The sequence below is a fragment of the Arachis ipaensis genome, chromosome B08 (assembly GCF_000816755.2).
Source record: "Arachis ipaensis cultivar K30076 chromosome B08, Araip1.1, whole genome shotgun sequence".
Classification (NCBI taxonomy): Eukaryota; Viridiplantae; Streptophyta; class Magnoliopsida; order Fabales; family Fabaceae; genus Arachis; species Arachis ipaensis.
Genome location: NC_029792.2, coordinates 128593074 through 128593433, shown reverse-complemented (window position 1 = coordinate 128593433; position 360 = coordinate 128593074).

Genomic DNA, 360 nt, shown 5'->3' with positions numbered 1-360 from the left:
AATTTAATTAAATTTATTAAATTATTTAATAATTTTTAAAACTTCTTATAAAAATAAATACACGTCAATATTTACCTTTCTTCACCCATGATCATGAATGAAAAATTGCAAAGTGTGAATGCCGAAGCCGTCGATTGATTCGAGGTCTGTGTTTGGAAACGTGACACGTAGCCCACCTTCATTTCACTACTCTCACATGCACTGCACGTGACATCTACTATTCAACAATCATTTCAGACACAAAATTTTATTTCCTTCTTAAAATTATTATAAGCAATTTAGTTATTCATTTCATACTCAGTTTGAGTATTGAGGATTTTAACCACAAAAAATATAAATTTATTTTATATCTAATAAATT